This window comes from Tupaia chinensis, unplaced genomic scaffold (genome assembly GCF_000334495.1).
Source record: "Tupaia chinensis unplaced genomic scaffold, TupChi_1.0 Scaffold000045_1, whole genome shotgun sequence".
Lineage (NCBI taxonomy): Eukaryota > Metazoa > Chordata > Mammalia > Scandentia > Tupaiidae > Tupaia > Tupaia belangeri.
In genome coordinates, this window is record NW_006159501.1 from 4,862,976 (window position 1) to 4,863,412 (window position 437).

Genomic DNA, 437 nt, shown 5'->3' on the forward strand with positions numbered 1-437 from the left:
TCTCTTCCAGCCTGACTCTCCCCATCTGCAGTCTCTCTCTATGCCCAGCACAGCTGGGCTCTGCTAGTCAGGCTTATTGCCAGTCATCTCCAACTCGCCAAACCTTCACAAGGGCAGCTGGGACACAAGAATTTTCCTGGGAGTTCCTCAGCTGCCAGCTCGGATACTGTATTCTTGTTTGCTGAGCTAAAACTAGTAAAGATTGGCAAAGATAAATTAGCAACCGATCCAGGAGGATCACATGTCTCATCCAAACATTTGCCCAATGCTGATTCCAAGTAGCATTCAACGTTGTCTCTAACGAGCTAACAGATGTGGGCATTATCAGAGGAAGCTAATGTGGGATTATTCACAGAGCTGGGGCTGGATGAGTTTTTTGTCTAAATTATGTTTTGGAGCAACAGAATAGAAAATATCATTCTACTTTACAATTGACT